We start from the raw sequence: 15,388 nt of genomic DNA, 5'->3' as shown, positions 1-15,388 counted from the left end.
TATCTGGGAAATGGGTGTGAGGATCCTTCTGTCCGGCTGCTGAAAGGGGGGGGGGGTGATGAAGTGGGCACACAGTGAGGGTTCATGGCATTCCCTGCGTGCTTTCCCTCAGGCTCCTGCACCCCACCTGTGCCTCCACAGCTCTAGCTCCCAGGCTCCTTTCTCCCCTGCCCTGGATCTCCCCTCTCCCCCCACCCCTCTCTTGGTCTCCCTCCCTTCAGTCCTCTCATCTCTGTCCAGCTTTGTTTCTCCCCACATCAGGCCAGCGCCTCCGCCCTGCTTCCTCCCTCTCCCCACATCCCCCCAAAGCTTCCCCGCCTTCCCTCCCGCCCTCTCCTACCTCCCCCCTCCCTCCTCCCTTCCCCCACTTCCCCGCTCCCGGGCCTCCTCCAGCCCCCTAAACGTCTCTCTCCTTTCAGACCCTCTTTCCTGTCCTCTGCCTACCGCCTCCCTCTCCCCAGCTCGGCTTCCCCTCCATCCATCCGCTCTGGCCCTGCCTTCCCCTTCCCTCCGCATTCACCCCGCGAATATTTACCAGAGGTGTACCAGGAGTTTCTCCTCCCCTGGCCCCCCATCCTGCCCGGGACGGGCTCTTCCCTCGGCGCCTCCCCCTCCTGCTTCCCGCTCGGCCCTCCCTCCCCCTCTTTCCTTCCCTCTTTTCTCTTTCTCTCACTTTCTTCCCCTTCTTTCTCCCACCGCTTCACCCTCCCCCTCTCGTCCCTCCCCCTTTCCCTCCCCTCCCCATCCTCTCCCTCTTCCTCCCTCCCCTTCTTCCCCCCCTTCTTCCTCTCCTTCTCTCCTCTCCCCCCTCCGTTCCCTCCCGGGCAGCCTCCCCCCTCCCGGCGCCCTCCCTCCCCTCCCTCCCGCTCCCCCTCCATCATCAGTATTCCGCTCCCGTCTCTGCCGCTCTCGGCGGCTCTCGGTCGCTGCCGCACCGTCCGAGGCGGGGGCCGGGGCCGGGGCCGGGGCCTGGGGGGGTGGGGTGGGGGGAGAGCGGCGCCGGCGGCCCGACGAGGGAGGAAGGAAGGAAGGAAGGCTGGAAGGAAGGAAGCGAGGAAAGAAAGAAGGAAAGAAAGGAAGGCAAGAAGGAAGGCGGGCCGGCGGACGAGGGCGCCGGGCCGGGCGGCAGCCGGGCGGGCGAACGAGGAGGCAGAGCGGCCCCCGAAGCCCACCGCTGCCGCTGCGGAAGCCCCCTCCCCATCCAGGAGCCGGGGAGGGGGGGAACGCGAGAGACCCGGGCCCGGACGCAGCCCCGCCCCCCGCGCCTCCCCGCAGCGGGCCTCGCACCCCAAATCCCTGTGCCTCATTGGGGGGGTCCTCCCCCCGCGGGCCGGGCATGCTGCCCCCCGGAAGGAGCCCCTTTCCTCGCTGTGAGTAGCCGCCGAAGGGCCCGGGCGGGGGCGGGAGGAGGAACCGCGGTTGGGGGGGGCATTCTCTAATTAGGGGACCGTGGTCTTAGGCCTCCTCGGGGCTGGGGGGCCGGCGGCAGAGGACAGTGGGCGGGGCCTGATGGAGAGCGGCAGCCGGTGGGGGAGGTAGTCGGGTGGGGGTCCTCCGGGCCAGGCTAGTTCTGTGTTGGGGGCGGGGGTCGCCGCTGCCTAGGGACGGGGAGGTGGGGGGGGATGTGCGTTCGGCGGTCGCTGTGTATCCAGCTGTAGGGCTGAGGATGTAGGCTTGCGGGGCGGGTGGGGGGGGAGGGGAGGTGGCTCGCTGGGTGTAGGTCTGGGCCCCTCTTTCTGGGGCGGGAGTTCAGGTTCTTCCCCCCCCATTGCCCCTCCCACCTTCCACACCGCCGCTGCTTGGGGTGGGGGGGGCACGCCAGTGATGGGGAGGGGGGGAGAGGCGGGCACGGGGTTTCCTTGGTGACCGCGCCTGGCAGGAGCGGTTGCCCTGGCAACCGGGGAGAACCGGGGAGTTTGGGAAGTGAGAATGGGAAAAACGGAGGGGGTGACTGGGGAACGAGACAACCCTCTCCCCAATCTTCAGCCCCTCTCCCTCTGGGGCCCCCCAACCCCTACTGATGGGCAACCAACCCCCTGCCCCTCCCTCTTCCCAAGATCCCCTTCCTTGACCCCATTCTGCTTCGGGGCCTTCTATCCTTGGGCACGTGTCTCGCTGGGACCACTACCTGCCTCCCACCGTCCTTAGCCCTCTCCTCTTGGGGACCTCCCCTCCCCCATTTGCTGCCCTCCCAAGCCTTCCCACCCTCATACCTACTCTTCTAGGACTTTCTAACTGCACCTCATCTTCCCCTCAGGATCCCCTCATCCCCCATCTCTCACTCTCTCCCCGCAGACATGCCCCCTTGATCCCCTCTCCAGGAGACTGTAACTTTAGCCTCTTTCTCCTCTGGCCCCCAGTCGCTACCTTATCACGCCCCCTCTCTGCTTAGGACCTTCACCTGGGCAGGGGCCGGTGGAGCTTCTCCCTAGCACCCCTAGCCTCTTTCACTACATCCTGCTCTGTCCGGGACCCCCTTCTGTGACCTTTCTTCATTTAGAGCCCCCCATCCCTGTCTCCTCACCTCATGGGATCCCCCAATCCCAGACCCCCCAGTCCTAGGGGCCTCCTGTCTGGAACCTCTCCTTCTCTTTGCCTCGGCTTTTTCCAACTCCCCATCAGTCCTGGGGAGCCCGTGACCCAGGCTCTGTCCAGGGTTCCGCCCACATTTCCAAGCCCCCACCTGCATGGGCTCTTCCTTCTCTCCGGCCAGGGGCCCAGCCAGTCTCTCTCCTGGACTCTGGGTCCTGATGCCCATGGTGCCCCCTCACCCACCCGCCCCGTCCTGTCTCTCTGCCACTCCCATCCTCCCCCTCTCTCCCCGCCCCCACCCCTGCCGCTCCTCCGGAGCTCCGGCCCCTTCTCCCCACCCTGCTCCTCGCAGCCTCGGGCCTTGCTTTCTGGAAGAGACTTTCTCAGGGTGAGGAAATCCCCTGGGGAGAGCCCAGATGGGAAAGGGGAGGGGGGAAGGGAGCCACAGGGCTGCCCCTCAGCCCCCTCCCCACGCCCTCCCCAGCTGGGAGCTGCAGTCGAGCCTCCGCAGAGCCCCATTGCTATGCGCCTCACATCCCAAGTCCCGGCCGCGCAGCCGCCAGACAGGAACTCGGGCTCCAGCGGCAGCTGGGAATAGCCAGAGTCGCTTCCCTCCCGGTCCAGGCAGCAGGCAGCATCCTCTCCCCGCTAAAACCTCCCCCAACCCCGCAGTGGCCAGGATCAGCCCCCTCCCTCTTCCTGTCTCCTTTCTGCTTCTAACGTGCACCTCCTTTCCCCTCCCCATCTTCCTCCCGCTCTTCCCTGGGTCTCCTCTAATCCTGGCACTTGAGTGTTCAAACACACACTCAGAAAGGAGGGACAGAGAGCGAAGCAGCCAAGAGGTAAGAGGGAGACATTCAGACAAGGCAGGGAAGGGTGGGAGCCAGAGAGACAGAGGCACAGCCAGAAAGAGAGAGGGGGACCCCACTCCCAAACAGACACACAATTAGGGCGCATCACCAGGGAGCCAGACCTACACCGAGTTACTCAATTTCCAAAAGAAAGGAAAGTAGGGGAGGGAGGGGAACACACATCATCCTCACACAGAGCAAGGGACCAGGCAAGGCAGAGAGACACAGGGAACCGCTGACTCTGGAGCATATGGGGAGAGACCCAGGGCGCAGGTGAGGAGCCAGAGGGCACTCCAGCACCCGAGATGTGCCGGGGGCGACCAGAGGCACGGCGCCCAACTTGCCAGAGAGAGTCAGCCATCAGTGGAGGGCAGGAAGGAGAGTGTGAGAAAGACACAGAGGCATGTGTAGGCAGAGGTGCACATGTGCGTGGGCGCACACGCACAAACACACACACACAGAGTCACTCACTCGCAGCCAGAGACCCAGATGTGGAGTCAGAGAGACCCAGTTATGAACTTGGCTTTGGAACCCAGAGTCAGAGAGAAAGACCTGGACACGCAGAGACACACGCAGTCCCTCAAACACAGAGACACGGAGGGAGAGACAAAGAGCACCTCCTGGAGAGACGCCCTGCCAGGGAGGCCCTCACTCCTGGTCGCCCTGTGACCTCACACTCACAGAGACTCAAAGAGGTGTCACGGAGACATCGAGAGGCACGGAGGTGGCCTCAGAGCTCTGGAGATGCAGCCCCACGTGTTGCCGGTACATTCTCAGATCCCAGCGTGAGGGGTCTCCGCGTGTGCTGGAGGGACCCCAGCAGCCGCCCTGCATCCTTCCCAGAATCAGTTGGGAGAGTGCTCCTGGAGTCAGAGGACTCCAGCAGAATTAAGACGTCAGGTATCAGAGGGCCATTGACACGTCTCAGGAAAATGGAGCCAGGGCCCAGCGTGCGCATGCAGGCGCACGGAGGCCAGGTGGAGAGAGGCAGGTCTCCAGGCGAGGTGCTGTGGGGCACGGCCGGAGTTGGGGGGGGAAGTGCTGAGTCCCCAGCCGCTTCCGGCACCCCGGCTGCTCTCCTCCCCACCCCCATGGCTCACCTGTCTCCTCTGATAGGACAGTGCACCCTCTCTTTATCACACCCTCCGCATCCTACTTCCCTTCCCCGACCTCTCTGGCTGGGCATCTGTCCTAAGGTGTCACCTGGACCTCGTGCCTCTCTCTCTGCACCTCCATCTCCCACCGCTCTCCCCTCGGCTGCCCCGTCACCCCGCCCCCCAGCCCAGTGCCTGCTGGTCTCCGCTCCTCTGACTACCCTTGCTTCCTCTTCCACTTCTTTCCAGCCAGGCTCGCTCCCTGCACTTTCTTCTCCGTTTCTCTGTTGTCGCTCTCCCTCACCTCCAGCCATCTGTTTCCACCCGGCCCTCTGTCTTCCTTCCTCCTCCTCTTCCTTTCTCCCCCCCCGCACTCGCCCTCCCCACAGCCCTGAGCACGTACACTGGTGTCCTGTGGACCGCGCGTGTTATTTCCCCCTACTGCTTCCAAAGTGTTTAATGTGTTGCCAACTTTTTTTAAAAAATTAGCAATTTCACATAAAAACTCATTCACATCACAAGAAAAAAATGTGTAACTCCGCGTGGTGATTTGTAACTAGACTTCTTGTGGTGATCATTTTGCACATATTGAATTATTGTGTTGTACACTTAAAGCTAATATAAGGTTATATTCAATTATATCTCAAAATTCTAGATTATCAGCTTCTTTTGAATAATTCTCCCCCTGGGGTAGCAGTGCCCTGTGCTCAGGTACCCCAAGGGCCAACCCTCCCTACACTGTCCTTACGTGCTTCATCCACCTTTCTTACCTGCCCAGCACTGTAGTCGGCTGACTTTTCCACCTCTGCTATTTTCTCTTCTCTTTCCTCTCCAGGCGGTTCTTCCCACCTCTCCCACCCCACCCCCCATCACTCTCTCCACACTCCTACCCTTGATTTTCTTCCAGAATCAGAGCCCCTTTGCCAGGGGCTCTCTCTGCCTGCCCTTCCTGCCCCATCATTCTTCGGGGCAGTTTGGCCCCAGCTCTGGGCCTCCCCGGAGCCAGGGCCTGCCTCTGTGCCACACCAAGGGCGGGAAGACTCTTAAGACCACCAGGCTTCAGAGCACACACAAGTTCTGTTGCAGCCCATCCTTGGTTGCCTGACAGCCAGGGTGGGCCCCAGACCCCACCCTTGTCCTCCGTGGGTCAGATTGCAGCCCACAGGCAGGGGTGGGTTTCCCTGTGTGTTGAAGGGAGGGCAGGTACACGGTTGAAAGTTCACCTGGTCCCAGTGCAGGTCTCAGAGGACGTGAGGCTATGTTCCGGGGGAGGAGGGGCTTCACTTGGTCTCATCTCCGGGTCAGGGTGCAGGTGAGAGGGGTCCCCTTTGTGTCACGACACTGCTCAGCCCCACCATCAGTTCCTCCACCATCACCCTTGGCGGGGTGTAGGGAGAATGTCTGTGTTTCCTCTCTGGCAGAGTGTAGGAAGCCTCCTCATCCCTGAGTTTAGGAACCCTCCATCTTTGCTGGGGAGAAACCCCCTTTCCCTTCCCTTCCCAGTCCGTGAGAGTGGGGTGACTCTGCCAGAGAGGGGGTGGCAGGAGAGTAAAAAGAGTGCCAAGATGCCCCCTTGTTGCCTGGAAACCTACATGCAACTGTTGTCATGGCAGGTGGAGGGGAGGGGCTGCTTCTGAGGCCTGGGAGATGGGCTGGTAGGGCCCCTGCAGGCAGAAGTCCATCCCAGGGGGTGGCTGGGTCCTCAAGAGGGCTGCAGAGAGTGAGAACGCTGGGTCCTGGTGGGGGTGCTGAGAAGCCTGTGTATGACCCAGATGGCAAGCAGAGAGGGAGCGAGGTCGGGCTGGGGCAGCGACCCAGGCCACTCCCTTCCTGTCTCAGCTGTGTCCCCCTGAACCCCTCAGCCCACACTCCTGTCAGAGTGTTGAGCTTAGGCCCCAGAGCTCTTGTTCAAACACTGTGACAAAGGTCAGAAAGCAGTGGCAGCCCCAACTCTCCCAGAGGGGCAACCCCAGGCAGTAAACGCGGAGATTTGCTGTCCACTTGCCTGGAACCCTCAAACACAGTGCCGGAGATAATGATGACAAGAGCTGACATTCATTAGTGCTTACCCTGGGCCAGGCTCTGTGCTGGTGATTCCATGTGGATTGGTTCTGTTTTCTCCTCACAGGAGTCCTGGGAGGGAGGCACGATCATCATCCTTATTTGACAAAAGGGGGAACTGATGCGGGAGAGGTGAGGTCCCTTGCCCGAGATCACCAAGGTAGCAGTGGCAGAGCTGGGACTGCAAACCTGGGCACTGGCCACTCTGCAGCTTGCCTCCCCCAGCTGAGATCACTGCTTTCCAAAGGGGGAAACGGAGAGGGCAACATGCTGGCCCATCAGGCCCTCCGAGTGGAAATTAGGATTGTTTATAATAACAATAATCAGATTGTTAAGAATAACAGGTTCAGAAGATTAGAGTTTAAAAGAGATATCGGAGTTCTGGTAACTCACAGGCTCCTGGCCTCTCAGTCTTGTTTATGCCCTTCAAACCCCAGATGGGAGAGGACATACCCAGGCCCATTCTCGTGGCGGACTTTCCTTACCAGGGTGGGGGTGTCCAGTCCATGTCCAGCTGGGTCTGGGGGGAACAAAGATCCTTCGGGTGATTCTGTGGGTCCCCCACCAGTGATAAATGGGTGTTTTTGATCCAGCCAGAAACACTGGATTAACATAAGGGGGGGTGGGGGATGGAGTAAAAAGGAGGAAAAGATTTGTTCTTCTGACCCAGTGAGAAAAAGTGATAACTGTTATTAATGATTTATTACTGATGACACTGTCACTGAAGTGCCCAACACTGGACAGGTAATGACACCAAGCTAGGTGTCACTACCTTCACAGACAGAGCCTGGGGGGCCGGAGGGGGACACAGCGAGAAAGCGGCGGGTCAGAGGGTAAACCCAGGTCTCCCTGACACCCTTGCCCTTTGCACCTGTCCATCCTTCCTCAAGTGACAGCGTGACACTCTCCAGGAGGAGGAGGAGAGTCACAGTCATAGAAGAGGTTTTTTGTTTGTTTGCTTGTTTGTTTGCGGTACGCGGGCCTCTCACTGTTGTGGCCTCTCCCGCTGCGGAGCACAGGCTCCGGACGCGCAGGCTCAGCGGCCATGGCTCACGGGCCCAGCCGCTCCGCGGCACGTGGGATCTTCCCAGACCGGGGCACGAACCCGTGTCCCCTGCATCGGCAGGCAGACTCTCAACCACTGCGTCACCAGGGAAGCCCATAGAAGAGTTTTATTGAGACCTTTCTATGAGCCAGGCACTGTGCTCAGCAACGTCACACATATTGGGACCAGTGACCCCCCCACCATCCGAGGAGGTCGATTAGCTATTTTCCTCACTTTACAGATGAGCCAACTGAGGCCATGAGAGGCGATGTCCCCTTTCCAAGGCCCCATGTCTAATACGAGTGACAATCGAGGTTCTAACCCTGGTCTGCATCCCCTCCCAGCGCACCCCTAGACAGGGCGGGGGAGGGGAGGGTTCATTACTCATCTGGAAGTGGAACGTGGGAGCGGATTGCACACTTAGGGCACCCTTGACTCCTTGCTCCAGGACCAGCATCCCTGGGAAATGTGGGATCTTGGCCTGGTCCTGGATCCACCAAATCAGAATCTGCACTCTCACAAAGCCCCCAGCTCATCTGGACGCCGCCGACGTCTAGGGAACACTGATCCCGTTCAAGGAGTTCTCAGCTTGTGGTTACTTTCAGTAGAACCCCCCCTTTTCTAAAGAGTAGTACTTCTGCACGCCCTGAGATGGAAAACAGATGGCAGCATTGCCCTTCCAGGGGACAGGGAGGGGAGCACGGGGGCGGGAGGCCACAGTCAGGCTGGCTCACACTAGGGCCCTCCCCATCTGCAAACTCACCCCCATGCACCCCTGCGAAGCCTTGGCAATAACCGCTGTTTGGAAAACCGCCCATACCAGGCTAGGTCCTAGCTCTCTCCCTGGGTGGATTCAATTCAGCGGCGGTGTTGGGCCGCCCCACCTCCCAGAGTCACACAGTATAGGGGGCCTGGATGTTCAGCTTCCTTCCGTCTCTTGGTTCCTGCCCGGGTCCAGGCAGTCATGGGTACAACAAGGACTCAGGACCTCACCATGCCTCAGTGTGCCCTTCCGTGAAGTGGAACCGCTGTCGTTCCTCCCCTGTGGGTCCAAGGCTGCCTCAGCAGAGGCCTGGCACAGAGCAGGCTTCATATGACAAAGGCAGAGCCAGGCTGGCTTGCGTGCCCTACTCTCAGTTGAGTTTGTTTCTCTCGCTTTGATCTCCTTCCAAGTCCTTCCAGAATCCTGGGAGAGCCCTGTGAGCTTGTTGGGCAGAGCCTCTGAGCAGAGGAGCCCAAGCTCTGGGGACTCAGAACTGGTTCCAAGCAGGACAGAGGCTGAACTGGGAGGCACAGGGATGGCCATACCACGCCGTCCGGTACAGTAACCACTACGGCCACAGCCATGTGTGGCCATCGACATTTAGATTAATTTAAAGAGGGACTTCCCTGGCGGTCCAGTGGTTAAGACTCTGAGCTTCCACTGCGGGGGGCACGGGTTCGATCCCTGGTCGGGGAACTTAAGAACCTGCGTGCTGCAGGGTGCAGCCAAAAAAAAAAATTCTCGATTAAAGTAAGTCAGCTTACTTAAATGACTTAAAGTAATTCAGCTCTTCATTCACACCACGTGGCAAGTGCTTGATGGCCACATATGCTGGCGGCCACCATACCCGACGGCGCCGATAGCACTTCCACAGTGGGGGACAGCGACCCACTCAAATACTGAACCGGTTCCACACTGGCTGGCAAACAGCTGCTCTTCTCCCCCCACCCCCTGCCTTCCCAGCCCTTTGTCATATGCTACCTGTTATCAATTCCCATTTCTCAGACGAAGAAACGGGGACAGCAAGCTATGGTTCCCAGCAGAAAATTGGCAGCAGCCTGGGACTGGAGCGGGTTTGCTGCTTTCCCCACTCACCAGGCAGACTTCGAGTCCCAGCTCACATTTGCTGGTCACTTGCTGACCAGACCATCTTCTGGGGGCCCAGAGAGGGGGAGGGCCTGGCCCAAGGTAACACAGCCAGCAACTGATGGCACCCAGGCTGCGGGTCCCTCCACCACCCGTAGCATCTGGGGTGCTGGCATGAGCGGGTTCGCCACCTACAAGCAAAGACTGGACCGCTCCAATCTCCTCTCCCCAACCTTCTTCCCTGCCCTCTCCCCCGTCCTGGCTTTAAGAATTTGACCCCCAAATCTGTAAGAAGAACCTGCCCCCCCTCCTCTGCCTCATCTCCAAGTTCTGCCACTTTTTGCAAATTGGCAGCATCTTTTCATTCTTTTCCTCCTCACCACCCCTGTGGCCCCGACCCCAGACTCATCCTCTCCCCCTGGACCTTTGGCCCAGCTCCTGCCCGGCCTCAGTCTCTCCCAAGAGTCCACTCAGGGGGGTCTTTCCAACCCAGAGCTGACCCTGCCCCTCTCCTGTCACAGCCTCCCATCCTCAGCTCCCAGCACCCCCGCCTCTCAGCCCGCTGTGGAGCAGGACGTCTTTGTAACTGAGCTGGACTCTGCAGACCCCCGACCCCCATCTGCCTCTCTGGCCCCCAGGCCTTTACACACAGGGGTCCCTCTGCCTGACGCGCCCTTCTTCACCCGCATGCCTCCCGCAGACGTTCCAGGGCCTCCACCCTGTGCTCACCCTCTCACTCAACCTTTGTAGGTCTCCCCTCTGGACCACTAACTCCCCAAAGACAAAGGCAGGTCTCCTGTGCCCCTGCGCCCCCGGCGCCGGCAGGGAATCCAGCGGTAGGGGGCACTCGCTCGCTCCTTCATTCTGCGGGTATTGATGAGGCTCTGTAGGAGCCGGGCGCATCCTAGGCACCTGGGATGCAGCCAGACAGACAAACTCCCTGCCTGGGGAGCTCACCTTCTAGTGGGGAGACAGACAATAGGCAGGACCAGGCGTTATCCATCATATGACGTCGGGCCAGCTGATGAGAGGGTTGTGGAGGAAAGGAAGAGAAGTGTTAAGCGACGGGCTGGGGGGCGGGGGGCAAAGAAACCCCCCCGGAGGTGGTATGGAACAGAGTCCAGAATGGAGGCAGAGAGAGCAACGCAGACCCAAGGAGGAAGGCTCCAGGCAGAGGGAAACAGCAAGGGCAAAGGCCCTGAGGTGGGAACGTGCCTGGTGTGTGGGCGGAGACTCGGGGAGGTGGAGTCACCAGTAAATATTTGTTAAGTGAACATATGAAAGACCAAATAAATGACCCGTCGGTGCTTCTCGGTCAGGAGTTGGGGGAAGACAGGAGAAGACAGCCCCCTTCACCAAGCAAGTCATCTCTCCCCAGCCCACCCCTGCCTCAGGAAGCTTGGGCAAGTCCTGAGCTGAGCCCCCAACTCTCTTTCCTCCGCAGAAGCTATGAGGGGCCTGAGCCACCCTCTTCCCAGGGTGATTCTATCTCAAAAGTTAGCGGACTCTCAATTCTCGGGGCTTTGGGGTTGCTTTTATTTTAAAAGCAGTCAGGACACGGACCGGCTCAGAGGGACTCACGTGTGAAGTTGTTTCATCCACCCCTGAAGCCTGTGCTCCCTGTACCCTCCCCCTCTTCCCCCCACCTTAACAGCTCCGGGCCATGCCCGTATGACAGACATCCAGAGAGAGAAGTGTTCATCTCTCCCTGGCTTTGATGTCTCTCCACCCTCCTGGCTCCAGGCTCCACTTCCGCCCCAGTCCCTCACAGTTGGGAAGTTCTTCTTTAGATCTAACCTCCATCCCTCTTGCTGCGACGGCAGTCAATTTCCTATCTTTTCTCTCACCTCCTGAACTTCCCCCAGAAAAAAATGAGTACGCCTGACTGGAATGTTCCCTGCCTCTCTTTTCTCCTCACCCCGCCTCTCCTGGGCCCCTGAGTTTCCGATCTGCCATCTGCCTGAATCCTCTCAGGCACGATGCCCGAGATCTCTCAGAACTTGGGGAGGACGGCGAAGCTGGTGAGGCCTCGGCCCCTCGCCTCGAGTGCCTGGTCCTCCGTGCCTCCGCCTTCCCCTGGATCTCGGCTCGCTTTCTAGTTTCCTCTGTTCCCCCTTAAAGCCTCTCTCCCTCTTTCTTGCCACCTCACAGGGCTTGTGTTGGTCTCTGACTCTGTTTCTCTCTCTTGCTGTGTCTCTGCCCCTTTCTGCCTTTCACACCTCTTCTCTCTGGGGCCTCTTGCATCTCTGTGTCTGCTTCGGTCCCTTGCACCAGGTTGGGGTGGAGGACCCTCATGTTGAGGCTTCTCCCAGGGCCCTGGGGTGAGAGAGGCAGTGTGCTGACCTGGCCCAGGGCTGGGCCTTGGGTTCCAATCCCAGCTGCCCCGTACCCAGGCTGTGTGACCATCAGCCAGTACCTTCAGCCCTCAGGATCTGCTTCTCCATCTGGAAAATGGACACAGGGACAATGGCTTCCTCCTAGGGCCGCGGGGAGAAGCCAGCATCTGGGGACGAGGGCACGGCTAAGCGTGGCCCTAGGCCCGTAGTGAATGCTCAACAGAGATTCCCGTCCCTATCAGGGCCGAACCGTGGCCAATGAGGGTCACAGAAGGCAGGTCACAATTCAACAGGCCCCCAGGAGACCTCCAAGAGGATTGTTCCTGCTATCATGACAAGCTTGAGCGGCTCTGGGGAGGCTGACCAGGGAGGGGCCACTTCCCAGCTGTGTGTTTAGCCTTGAGCAAGTGACTTTGCCTCTCTGTGCCTCAGCTTCCCTGTCTGTGAAGTGGGGGTAAGAGCAGTCCCCTGTCAGAGGGCCAATGGGAGAACTACAGTTAATGCAAGTCAGACTCCCGGGACTCTGCCCTGTCGGTGCCAGGTACACGGTAGACATTACCATTACTGGTGGTGGGGTTATTCAAGGAGTCGGTATGAGTCAGGCATGTACACAGCCCCTGGCTTTGAGAACATGCTCAGAAGAAGAGGGTTAGCCAGCACCCCTATTAGCTGCGTTGGAGGGCTGTAGCTGGGGCCAGGTGTCCCCTCGGCGCAAAGCCATATCCAGGAATGTAGCCCACACAGGTGGCATCTGAGGTGTGGCTCCCCTCAGGGCCTGCGTTTAGTGGGGTGCACGCAGCTGCCCTGGGGACCTACGGTATAGTATCTGGGACCCTGCCAGCCAGATGGCGCCATGCTGTGGGTGCAGACATTGAGCTTAAGGCAGTGTGTTGGCGGCGGCGGCGTATGGAGGTGCTGAGTCTGCCAGGCTGGCCTCCTGGGATGGGAGGGGCCTCCTGGGATGGGAGGGGCCTCCTGGGACGGGAGGGGACCCTCCTGGGATGGGAGGGGCCTCCTGGGACGGGAGGGGACCCTCCTGGGATGGGAGGGGCCTCCTGGGACGGGAGGGGACCCTCCTGGGATGGGAGGGGCCTCCTGGGACGGGAGGGGACCCTCCTGGGATGGGAGGGGACCCTGGGGTCTGGACGTCTGTGGGGTGAGCCTGAGATGTGCAGCTGGGTGAGTGTGTCCTGGGCTGGGTGTGCAGAGAGGGGCATGTGGCCAAGCAGGTGCATCTCTGTGTGACTATAGGAGAGAGGCGGGGAAACTGGGGAGGGAACTAAATGATGGCGCTGATAACTAATGCCTCCACCCGATGTTCACTGAGCACCTACCCTGTGCCAGGCACCATCGTAGGTGCTGGAAACCAAACTGTGCACAAAACAGATGCAGTCCCTGCCCTCGGGGAGCTTACACTCAAGTGTGTGGGCTTCTAAGAGGTCAGAGGGTAACAATATGATATAGACAAAGCAGAGAAGGTTCTGGTGTGGGGTAGGGGTGCTGTGAGATGCAAGGAGGCCTCACTGAAAAGACCTGAAGGGCAAAGACCTGAAGGAGGACAGGGACACCTGAGGATGAGTGGTCCAGGCAGAGGGAAGAGCATGTGCAAAGGCCCTGAGGCAGGACTGTGCGCGCCATTCCAGAAACAGTGAAGAGGCCAGTGTGGCCTGAGGTGGGTGGGTGAGCAGGGGAGGAGCAGCACATCCTGGGGAGAGGGGTCTGCTAAACCTCGGTGAAGTCTCTGCCCTTACACCCCATGAGACAGAGTGTGAGAGCTGTTTAGTGGAGGAGGGGCAGGATCTGACTTGGATGCTGTCAGGACCCCTCCAGCTGCCTGTGAGAACCGTCTGGGAGGGAGAGCGAGAGTCAAAGTGGGGAGACAACTGAGGAGGCAACTGTGATCATCTAGGGGAGATGGTGGCGGGGATGAGAAATGGTCAGATCTGCATCTTTTGTAAAGAGAGAGCCATTTACTGAGCCAGTCCCCGAGTGGCCCCATGAGATAGATACTATTATTATCCCTGTTTCACAGCATTTTTCTGCAGCTCAGAAAAATGAAGTCACTGGCCTGAGGTCACACAGCAAACCAACAGCAGGTCCAGGACTGAAACCCAGGCCCCCTGGCACTTGATCAATGTGCTCTGTTATTGCTACTTGTCTTTTGCGGCCTGTGGATGTTGGGTTTGGAGGGTGGGGGTAGCATTAGTCAGCATCTACACCAGTGTCTGCACACAGTAGGGACGCAGAAAATATTTGTTGGATGGATGGATGGATGGATTAAAATCGATGAATAGAATGGATGGAAGAGGCTGCCCTGCCCATTTTGCAGAAGTGTATCAGGAGGCAGATAGCAGGATATGGCTGAGGTCCAGGGGAGAGGGCTGCATCTGGGGACGGGTTTCTTTGTGGCATGAACAGGGGTTGGCCCTAGGCTGAAGGACTGGGGTGACGGTGATGTGGGCCCAGGTTCGCTGGTGTATCGGGGTGGAGGTTACAGTGCCTGGCTGTGCGGTGTGGTGGGGGGCTTTGGGGGGCTCCTAGGGTCCTGGGGGAGCGCCTGCCTGCAGAGGAGCCCACGCTAGGTTGTCTGCACTCGGGCTGGGGGGCAGGTGCACGAGGCGGGGGGTGGGTCAGCGTTGGCCCAGCCTGGTTATGCGGCCGATGAGATTGTCTGTGCCAGGAGGCCAGGCCTGGCACAGCCCAGACACCCCCCACCCCTTCCCTGGGCAGCCCAGCCTTCAACCTTCCTCCCCGGCTTCCCCGCCCTTCCCCGGCTGCCCAGAACCAATGGGTTAATTAGATAACAGAGCCTTTGATTAACGGGGGAGGGGGAGGCCTCCGGCGCTGGGAAGGGGGGCTGGAGGAGGAGGGAGGAGAGGCGCCCTCCCCGCTCAGGAGGCGAGAAAGGAGGAGGGAGGGGGTGGGGCGGGAGGGAGCTGAGGCACAGCTTGGCCCTGCACTGCCGTGTGACTAGAAATTGTAATCGCGGAGAGAGAGAGACAGACAGAGCCCAGCCGAGGGAGACGGAGACAGACAGACGGACAGACAGACAGAGAAGCCGACCGGGACGGGCTCCCCGACCTACCTGCGAGAGGGTGATGGGGACGGAGCCAGAGTGAGGAGGAGATGGAGAAGGAGTGGGGGGCCTGGTGGTCCCAAGGGTGGCGAGACAGTGAGGGGGGGCCTGAGGGGGGGCTGGGCGCAGAGGCAGAGGGGCAGGGAGAGAGCAGGGGGCTGAGGCCGGCGGGGCTGGGGGAGAGTGCAGGTAGAGGGTAAGAGACTGGACGAGGCGAGCAGGGAGGGCAGGAGGAGACAGTTGCTGCAGTGGCCTAGACGGTCCTGGGGGGGCGGGGTGGGAAGGGCGACAGGCGAGGAGGGGGGGGCGCGGGGAGACCCCAAAAGCCCCTGCGCCCCCCCCCAGCACAACCTCGACGGGAAGCTCTGGAGACCTGGGGAGGCAGATCCCCCGGCGGCTGGAGGCATGTGGAGGGGGGGACCTGGGGCGCAGGGAGAGGCCCAGCGGAAGCCGAGCCACTGGGGTGAGTGTCGCTCTGTGTGGGGGGAGACAAGGATGGAGATGGCGGAGGGTGACGAGGGAGGGGAGGGAGGCCCAGGCTCTG

General features: G+C 60.2%; 1 protein-coding gene across 1 annotated transcript in view; it reads left to right on the top strand.

Annotated features, from left to right (window-relative positions):
* Nucleotides 1-1,313: 1,313 nt before the first annotated feature.
* Nucleotides 1,314-15,388, top strand: part of LRRC4B (leucine rich repeat containing 4B) — a gene marked incomplete at its 3' end in the record, with an annotated part of 39,168 nt that continues 25,093 nt past the window's right edge. The window contains exon 1 of the mRNA XM_081216825.1: nt 1,314-1,370. The remainder of the gene's footprint in view (nt 1,371-15,388) is intronic.

Source organism: Mesoplodon bidens (assembly GCF_964165515.1).
Source record: "Mesoplodon bidens genome assembly, chromosome: 18".
Lineage (NCBI taxonomy): Eukaryota > Metazoa > Chordata > Mammalia > Artiodactyla > Ziphiidae > Mesoplodon > Mesoplodon bidens.
Note: the sequence above shows the minus strand (reverse complement) of the source record. Positions and strands in the feature narration are given on the sequence as shown.